Below are 9864 nucleotides of genomic sequence, written 5' to 3' on the forward strand. Positions count from 1 at the left end.
AACATTGTTTATTCTGATTGTCGGTTTCTCGGAGACCCCGCGGGAGTTCAGTTGTCAGTTTCCGGATCAGTCGGAAACAGCAGAGCCAACTTGCTGCAAGAGAAAAACCAACAAATGAACAACATCAACAAAGTGAAAGGAAGAGAAAGATACAAGCAGAATCTTAACCATCCCTGCCCAGCGTTTAAGATCATTTGGTGAAGCAGATTGTCATCGGCCGCGTGGCCTAATGGATAAGGCGTCTGACTTCGGTGTTCAGTTAAGTTGTTATCAGAAGATTGCAGGTTCGAGTCCTGCCGCGGTCGTTTTACTCGCTGGGTGAAAATTTGTCCGACGTGCTCCCGAACTGTTTTGCACCCGACCGTTTCGAACAGTCGGATGAAACAGAAATCCCGAAATTACTTTGCTTTCAGAAATTGACTCCACATTTTCATCATTGTCGGTCTGGGTGCACGGGCAGGATATCGTGTCAAAGTGACTGTTTGGATTCAGAAATGGTTGGTCGAATCCATTGCGCTCTTTCGGTATGGGTCCGAATCCCATCCGTGTCGTTATTGTATTGAACTTTCGTTACGGCCCTACGTAAGTTTTGTACAATCAAAATGGGCTTGAAAGCTATTAATACCAATCCGACACCGGTGTTTTAATCTGTATCCCTGGATTGTTTATATTTTGTTGAAATGGAGAGGGACAACTTGTCTTATCAACCATGATGTGGAGATGCCGGTGATGGACTGGAGTGGACTAATGTAAGGAATCTTACAACACCAGATTATAGTCCAACAGTTTTATTTTCAAATAAAAATGTTGGACTATAACCAGGTGTTGTAAGATTCCTTACATCTGTCTTATTAAGTAAGACTTTCTAAAATTTAAATGCTCTGAAGCTGCATTGCCGTTTGTGTGAGAATAGATACACCAGGTAGACTGGCGCTGATACACATTTCCTAATGTAAAATGCACACACATTAAACTATTGTGCAGAATTTGTAGGAGGTCACCCACAGGAGGAGGTCAGGGCCTGGTGCACCACAGACATTACTCACCAACATTTTGTGGGAAGAGATGAGAAATGTAATAGGATAAGACCAGATAGTCTGGAGAGAGTGTGGGAATAATACAGGATGAATAGAGCTCGATATAAGATGTACTGACAGGGGATAAGGAAGAGAAGATCATGACTGATGCCCATGGTTTCCCATGCAGAGACCGATGAACAAAAGATAGATGTTATTGCGTAGACGTATTGAGGGAGAAGGCGCAACAAAGTGGGTTGGCAAATGTATCATTACCATAACGTTAGGAAATAATTATAGTCAGGTGGTCGCCGTGGCTCAGTGGTTAAAACACTTATCTTATTAAACCGAGTATCATAGATTCAAATCCCAGCGGTACCTTTCGCAAAGTATTCCTCAGTAACATCTGGGGACTTGTGTCAAAAATTCAGGCAGAGTTGTCCCACAGACTGGTCAAGTAATAGCCTGACATAAACATGCTCACAGAATCATAGCTTTCAGCCAATGTCCCCGACTTGTCCATCACCATCCTTGGGGAGCTCCTAACCAACCAGCGATGGCAGTACAGTCATGGAGAGCGAGAAGGGAGTGGCCCTGGGAGTCCTCGACATTGACTCTGGACCCCATCAGCCCAAATATGGGCGAGGGGGAGAGAAAGACGGAATGGGAAAGAGAGAGAGCGAACGGGGAGGGGAGAGTCTGGACTGCCTGTGTGGGAGGCTCGCGTTGGGAGAGGGAAAAGTGTGTGTTTGACGGAATGAGCGGGTGGGAGATTATGAACCGTCTGTGTCTGAGGTAACCGGCGTAACGGTGGGTGGGGCAGAGAGCGCAGTGGCTGAGAAACTAGTGCGAGTGTGTTGAATGGGGGAATCAAGCCGCCCACTTGTCTGGGGAGGGTAAGGCGGATCAACGGTCTGATGGGGTCTTCATCTGCAGGAACCTCAATCTGCATATGGAACAATATTAATAAGACCCTTCCAGATTAACAGAGTTGTTTTTCAAAGAATTCCAGATGGTCAGCTCGTTTTAACATCACTCGTCGAACCACGAGGCCCCTTTATCAAGGTTGTTTTTCAAGGTTGGCCAGTTTGTGTGACCGCGCTCGTCACGATCCCGGCCCACGCGCTGTCTTTGGGTTATTGTTCGGCTCCTTTGGGTCTTTGCGCCTCTTTGGTCACGTGGCTGCCTTGCCTCACACTGCGGGTGGGTGAGACGGGTCAGTCACCAATCAAAGTTTAAGAAAAAACGTCAATATTTCCCTCCTGACAATATTCTCCCCTGGGTCCCCACTCAGAGAGCCAGGGGACAGCTCCCTCAGACGGCTCGGCTAATGCACCGTCCAGCGCTGAGCCCCAGAGATTAGGAAAATCCCAGGCTCGAGCTCTGGCCTGCTGCTGAGGTTCGACTTCTTGCCTTTGACCTCGGCTGGACTTGGGCTCATTGGACTCGGGCTTGGTAGGGGGGCGTCGGTTTGCAGGGACAACATGTGAGGAGGAGAGTGTGCCAGGCAGCTCTTTAATCTGAGGAGTGGGTGACGAGGAAATTGACTGGAATGGTGCCAGAGATGAGGGATTCCTGTTACGGGGAAAGACTGAAAAAGCTGGGGTTGTTCCCCCGAGAGCAGTGAAGGTTAATTACATTGAATCACTTTGAGTGCAGAACAGGGACAGGCCATTCGGCCCATCAAGGCCATGCCGGTGTTTAAGCTCCACACGAGCCTCCTCCCTCCCTAATTCATCTCACCCTATTCTTCTATTCCTTTCTCCCTCATGTCTTTATCTGCTGTTCGCCCCAACCACTCCTTGTGGGAGTGAGTTCCACATTCTCACTACTCTCTGGGTGAAGAAGTTTCTCCTGAATTCCCTTCCTGTCTTAAATGTCTTTATATCTTCTTCGATCTCTCCTTCCAATGTCCTGCCCACCTTGCTGGTCTCTGTGATCAATAGAAACATCGAAAATAGGAGCAAGAGTAGGCCATTCGGCCCTTCGGGCCTGCTCCACCATTCAAAATGATCATGGCTGATCATCTAACTCAGTACCCTGTTCCCGCTTTTTCCCCATATCCCTTGATCCCTTTCGCATTGAGAAATATATCTATCTCCTTCTTGAATACATCTAATGACTTGGCCTCAACTGCCTTCTGTGCTGGAGAAATCCACAGGTTCACCACCCTCTGAGTGAAGAAATTTCTCCTCGTCTCGGTTCTAAATGGCATACCCCGTTTCCTGAGACTGTGACCCCTGGTTCTGGACTCCCCAGCCATCGGGAACATCCTCCCTGCATCCAGTCTGTCTGGTCCTGTTAGAATTTTATATGTTTCGATGAGATCACCTCTCATTCTTCTAAACTCTAGTGAATATAGGCCGACTCGACCCAATCTCTCCTCATACATCAGTCCTGCCATCCCAGGAATCAGTCTGGTAAACCTTCGTTGCACTCCCTCCATGGCAAGGACATCCTTCCTCAGATAAGGAGACTAAAACTCCAGATGTGGTCTCACCAAGGCCCTGTATAACTGCAGTAAGACATCCCTGCTCCTGTACTCATATCCTTTTGCAATGAAGGATGACATACCGTTCGCCTTCCGAACGGCTTGCTGCACCTGAATGCTCGTTTTCAGCGACTGGTGTAGAAGGGCACCCAGCTCTCGTTGCACCTCCCCTATTCCCAATCCATCACCATTCAGATAATAATCTGCTTTTCTGTATTTACAACGAAAGTGGATAACCTCACAAATACTGCGGCAAAGTAATTATTGAATATTCCCGCCATTTTGCTGTCATTACCTGTGAGTTTATCCTATGTCTCCCTCAGTGGCCCGATCCCTATCCTGGTTTTTCTTCCGTTATTTATGTGTCTGTGGAATCATTAACTATTTTTATACTGCTTGATAATTTAATTTAATCTCGTCGTTCCTCTTTGCTTTCCGAATTTTTTTTGACGTTGTTCCCAATCTTCTCACATTCCCTTTTCCCATCCTCTCCTTTATTGTCTATGTGCTCAGTGTAATCCTTTTTCTTTAGTTTTAATTTTATTCATTATTCGCGGGTGACTCACCTCCTGACTCCCCAAAGCCTATCCACCATCAACAAGGCACAAGTCAGGAGTGCGATGGAATACTCTCCACTTGCCTGGATGAGTGCAGCTCCAACAACACTCAAAAAGCTCGACACGGTACAGGTTCCCATCTCGCTCTCTCTTCTCCCCTGAAGGTGCTGACGCTGGCTGGGTTCAGTTCTGCACTCACTGGTTCGCCGACTTCTCCTCCCCTGAAGGTGCTGGCTCTGGCTGGGTTCAGTTCGACACTCACTGGTTCCCCTCTCTCTCCTCCCCTGAAAGTCCTGAATCTGACTGGGTTCAGTTCTGCACTCATTGTTTCGCTTCCCTCTCTCACCTCTCCCCCCTCCCCCACCAGGGAGGTCCAGGCTCTGACTGGGTTCAGTTCTGCACTCATTGGTTCCTCTCCCTCTCTCCACCCCTCTCTCCGCCCCCCCCCGCCCCCCCGCCACCACGAAGGTCAAGGCTCTGACTGGGTTCAGTTCCACACTCAGTGGTTCCCCTCCCCCTCCTCTCCTGAAGATGCTGACACTGGCCGGGTATATATGCTCTCCCCCTCATTTCGACATTACGTCCCTCCCGATTGCTGCCGGTAAGCTGTCCATCGGTGATATCTCCCACTTTTGGCGACGGACTCTCTCTGACCAGTCACCATGTCTCCGTCATTTAAAGACGGTCCCAAATCTGTCACTATTTATCCTTCATTTGAAGATTCACCCTGACCTGTCACTATTTCTCCATCATTTACAGACACTCACCGACCAGTAACTATTTCTCCTTCAGTTACAGACACTCCCTGACCCGTCACCATTTCTCCTTCATTTCATGACTCTCCCTGACCCGTCAACATTTCTCCTTCATTTGAAGATTCACCCTGACCTGTCACTATTTCTCCATCATTTACAGACACTCCCTGACCAGTCACCATTTCATCTTCATTTAAAGACACTGCCTGACCCGTCAACATTTTTCCTTCATTTACAGACACTCCCTAACCAGTTACTTCCTCTCTCCGCATCTCCCTCCAGATGTCCGTTCACTTGTGAACAAGGCCCTTCCCATCCACAACCTTATTGCGGGTGGCTGCATCTGGAAACATCGGGACAGGAGAAGGCCACTCCGCCCCACGAGACTGTTCCGTCATTCAATTAGACCATGGCTGATCTGTATCTTAACTCCATCAGCCTGGCTTGGTATCATAACCCTAAATACCCTGGCCAAACAAAAATCTATCAATCTCAATTTTCAAATTTTTAATTGACCCCCAGCCTCAACAGCATTTTGGAGTGAGGAGAGTTCCAGATTTCCACTACCCTTTGTGTGAAGAATTCCTTCTGACATCACCCCTCAACGGCCTCGCTCTAATTTTAAGGTGATCCCCCCTTGTTCCAGACTCTCCCAACACAGAAAATAGTTTCTCTGTATCTACCCTATCAAATCCTTTAATCATCTGAAACACCTCAATTCGATCACCCCTTAATCTTGTATATTCAAGTGAATACAAGCCTAGTCTATGCATCGATCCTCATAATTTACATAAGTGATCACTGTAAGTACAGGATAGAAATTCAGAACAGACAGTTTCAGTTTTTGTGGAAGATTATTTTCTCCATCGCCCCAAGAAGATGTAAATCCCCCGTCACACACTCTCCCTCCTTCTACTTATTAAGCTGTAAATGCCCCGTCCCACACTCTCCCTCCTTGCCCCCATGAAGCTGTAAATCCCCCATCCCACACACTCTCCCTCCTTGTTCCTATTAAGCTGTAAGTCCCCCATCCCACACACTCTCCCTCCTTGTTCCTATTAAGCTGTAAATCCCCCGTCCCACACTCTCCCTCCTTGCTCCTATTAAGCTGTAAATCCCCCGTCCCACACTCTCCCTCCTTGCTCCTATTAATCTGTAAATACCCCGTCCCACACTCTCCCTCCTTGTTCCTATTAAGCTGTCCAACCCCCGTCCCACACGCTCACTCCTTGCTCCTAATAATCTCTAAATCCCCCGTACCACGCTCTCTCTCCTTGTTCCGATTAAGCTGTAAATCCCCCGTCCCACACTCTCCCTCCTTGCACCTATTAAGCTGTAAATCCCCCGTCCCACACTCTCCCTCCTTGTTCCTATAAAGCTGCAAATCCCCCGTCCCACACTCTCCCTCCTTGTTCCTATTAAGCTGTAAATCCCCCGTCCCACACTCTCCCTCCTTGTTCCTATTAATCTGTAAATCCCCCGTCCCACACACTCTCCCTCCTTGACACGTCCTCGCTGTTTGAAATCCAAATTCATCGCAGCCTCTAATTTTCTCCCTTTCTCTCCTGAAGGTGCAGCGTGATGGTGGGGTTCGGCCCCAGTCACTGTCTGCCATCCAGTATTAGGCCAAGTGGTAATTCTGCACTTGTGAGCCGAAACAGCGACCTGCCGGTATTTCGACCATCGGTAGCCGCCGTCTCTGGCTGATTCTCTCCGGCAAAGCTGAGGCCAACGGTGGCAGATCAACAATAACCTGCATTCACACTGAGCGAAGTCTCAGCAACACCGAGTGCTGCTCAGGCCCTGAATCAGAGCCGGGGGACCCGGCGGACTGGCGGGCGGGGGCCCCGGACATGGATTAAACCGATCACCCAGCTCCTCCCACGTCCAACCCGCCGCTTCCCGATTTCTTCTCCCGTTTCCACCGAGTCCGACTCGAGACAAGAGACAGGGCAGAGACGCTCCCAGAATGTGGGGCGGGCCTGGGGAGCTTGCGCCGTCTGAGCGGAAATGCAGCGCCTTGGAGAGACAGAGGGGTTTCTGGGGCGCGGGGGATTGTGGGGCCGGTGGCCGCCATTAGTCGCCGGGCGTCGTTCAGTGTTTTATTGCCCGCGTGGCGCACAGAAACGTTTCTCGAAATGCAGACTGAGGAGTTCAGAGCCGGTTTGCTGAACAGACACTGACCGTACAATGTAGAACACTGTTTTTCAAAGTATTTTTCTCGTGACCCAGTGAAAGAAAAACACTTCCCCCAGGTACCCAAAACAATAATATCTTCTGACTGGAGTTTTCATCAAATCCCAATGGAGGACAATCCATGCTCGCTCTTCACTTCACTTCACTTCACTTCACTTCAAGTAATAACTAAAATTATACATCGACGTTACTTGAAAAATATTTTAAATACAGTATTAATAAAGTAAAAAAAGATCAGGTTGAGTTTCACTTTCTTAATGTGAAGGGTTGGTCTGTCGCTTGTTCATGATCTCGTTCCAATCTGGATCACACGATGAAAGCTCCACACGCATTATCAGGTGCGCTGTTGAGTCGGTTTCTTTCTCTTGTTTTTAACCTTTTCAAAGTCGAAAATCCAAGTTCGCTCATCTCGGTTGTTGTGAATGGCAGCAAAAACAGAACACTAATCTGACTTAACAGAGGATGTTCTTTGAAAATACTGATCCAAAAAGATGACAAACTGAACGACTTGTGGCGTGTTTTCAGTGTGCAATCACAGGTGAGTCGCACCAGCTCGTTTTTTTGCTCAGGCATCAAGTTTCGCTTCATTATTGATTCAGGGTTTTCGAAAACAAAATTACCTTTCATTCAACACTTTGCCTTCAAATTATCAAACCTCTCTGCAGGGAAGTAGCGACTAAAATGATCAGACAGAGCAGCGAGATGGAACTGCATGACACATTTCACTTCATTCCCTTTTTCTTCATTGATGCTGTTCTCCTCAGTGTGTTGTAACAATTTTGGGAACATGGAATAGCTCGGGCGATTACTTTTCACTCCGGCTTGCCACAGTTCTAATGATTTTTGAAAGTTTGTATCTGTTCACAATGTCGAAACAAATCATTGCCTCTTCCTTGTAACTTCAAATTCAGATCGTTTAAAATTGTGAACATGTCAGCCAGGTATGACAACTTCATTAACCAACTGTCATCGTAAAAGAAATTTGTCATGTTAGACTTTTTCTCTACGAGAAAAATGTGAATCCCTTTCCTGGGGTCGTACACCCTTGTAAGCATCCTGCCCCGTGACAGCCATCGTACTTCAGTGTGAAACAGTAAATGAATGAGCTCAGCTCCCATTTCTCAGCATCACGCTTCAAAAAAGCTTTTACTTCAGTGAGCTTCCTTTAATGAAATTAACAATTTTCATGATTTCCTTCATAATTGCCATAAGATCAGGGAAAATACACTTGGACGTCAAGGCTTCGTGGTGAATGAAACAGTGATTCCAAACATCATTATCAGCTGCCTCAGATATTCTTCTCATGACTCCACTATTTCTACCTGTCATATTTGCTGCTCCATCACATGGAATTCCTTTGCAATTAGCCCAGTCCAATTTGTATTTTCCATCTACACAGTCATGCAGTGCTTCGAATATTTGTGCTCCTGTTGCATTTGTTGGTAAAGTTAGACAACACAGCCAACCTTCCATAAAGTCATCTTGCCCGATATATCTCACAGAAACTAACAGTGTAGCACAATTTGAAATATCAGCACTCTCGTCAAGTTGGATCGCAAAATCCCCGGCTGACTGTAACCGAGTAATAATCTTGGCTTCTGAATCCTCAGCAATAGAACATATTCGCCGAGACATTGTGCTATCACTGAGAGGAACGCTTCTCAATTTTTCAGCAGGCTTCTCGTCGAAGATTTCCGTACCGTATCTTCCAGCATCTCTGAACAAGTTTTTCGGCGACTGTAAGGGCCATTTTCTCTTTTGCCACACTGTATGCGACCAAATATGACACCAGTTGTGCCTAATCATTCAGAGCAGTTGACCGATTAAGAACTTGTGCTGATAACTTTAATCCCCGTTGCTTCCTTTCAAAATATTCAAGCGGGTGATCAACGAGTTCCCCATGTTTTGTTTCAAAATGTCTTTTTAATTTTGACGGTTTTAAACACTCGTTTACAAGCACCTCGCAACAAATAACACACTGGGGCTTTGGATCATGGTTTGCGTTTGCACAATTGATGAAACCACATTTCAAAAAAGCCTCACTATACTGCCTCGTCCACGATTTGTTTTTCTTCTCAGTGGACAGTTCAGGCCAGGACGACATGGCAGAAGTATGTCCCTCATTTCTCGAACTTCCTGTTGCAGACGAAGCACTCACACATGTTGGTTTTATTGTCGGATGTAGATGGGTTTGAGAACTGTGTTTTTGAACTATTTTTCTTATTATAAAATGATCAATTTTGGGAATTTTGGTTTGGTGATTAAGCCGCCCCTGACTCCTTTCCCCGTGATACTGGGCCCAGACCAGCACCACTCACCGTGGCTTTGGCGGCGAGGAAGAGCGCGTCCTGGGTGATGCTCGGAAACACGAAACCTAACAGAATGACGATTCCACTGGAACAAGGTCATCGCTCCACAGAATGAAATGACTGCCTGTCATCTGCCCAACGGGAATTACCGAATAAAAACGTGAATGTAATCTTCAGTCCAACATTCAACCAATCAACGTCACGCAATCACAAGTTCTGACTGCAAAACTGCCTGTGACATTTCATCTCTTTATGAAATAATTGTTTGTCCTTTTCTTATTTAATGTCCAGTTATGGTTCATTTGATTTTCTTGGGTTTGTATTGTGACCGGACCCATTGAATGACAGTGAGCTGATATTGCCAATCGGGCTCAGCATTCTCTGGCGAGCAGTTACCTGCACTATGAGCTCCGCTGATAACCTGATATCTGACGATTCTCCTTTCCTGTTCCATTACATTTATGCTTTTCTTTTTCGGGTTCAAACGAGGGGGCACAAAGTTAAACACAAAACAATTTGGCAACATGCAGGTCTCCCTAT

At 46.8% G+C, this 9864-nt stretch overlaps 1 non-coding gene and 1 pseudogene across 1 annotated transcript; one reads left to right on the plus strand and one right to left on the minus strand.

Moving 5' to 3' along the window:
• The first annotated feature begins 215 nt into the window (after positions 1-215).
• On the plus strand, positions 216-305 carry trnar-ucg (transfer RNA arginine (anticodon UCG)). Its single transcript is given in 2 exon segments — positions 216-252; positions 270-305. It is a non-coding gene; the product is annotated as a tRNA-Arg (tRNA).
• A 6964-nt stretch (positions 306-7269) lies between these two features.
• Positions 7270-9119, minus strand: LOC137306988 (protein FAM200A-like; annotated as a pseudogene).
• Between the last annotated feature and the right edge of the window lie 745 nt (positions 9120-9864).

This window comes from Heptranchias perlo, chromosome X, assembly GCF_035084215.1.
Source record: "Heptranchias perlo isolate sHepPer1 chromosome X, sHepPer1.hap1, whole genome shotgun sequence".
Classification (NCBI taxonomy): domain Eukaryota; kingdom Metazoa; phylum Chordata; class Chondrichthyes; order Hexanchiformes; family Hexanchidae; genus Heptranchias; species Heptranchias perlo.